We start from the raw sequence: 354 nt of genomic DNA, 5'->3' as shown, positions 1-354 counted from the left end.
CCTCAGCTCTGCGTGTCCCTCTTCGGGCACCGTAGGCGCTAATCTCTCTGGATGCCCGCAGCCGCTGGTCTGGAAACTTCTCAGATGCCCGGCTCAAAGCAGCGAAAGGTCAGAAGGTCAGAAAGGTATCTCCTAACTATGAGCACCTTTGGGTGACCCACTTTTTTTTAAGTTTTATGATTTAAGTTTTTATTTATGAGAGACAGAGGAGGGGGGGTAGAGACACAGGCAGAGGGAGAAGCAGGCTCCATGCAGGGAGCCCGACGGTGGACTCGATCCTGGGACTCCAGGACCACAGCCTGGGCTGAAGGTGGCGCTAACCGCTGAGCCACCCGGGCTGCCCAGGGCACACAG

The sequence above is a fragment of the Canis lupus genome, chromosome 22, assembly GCF_003254725.2.
Source record: "Canis lupus dingo isolate Sandy chromosome 22, ASM325472v2, whole genome shotgun sequence".
Classification (NCBI taxonomy): domain Eukaryota; kingdom Metazoa; phylum Chordata; class Mammalia; order Carnivora; family Canidae; genus Canis; species Canis lupus.
The sequence above is the reverse complement of the archived record's forward strand: the minus strand, read 5'-3'. Positions refer to the sequence as shown.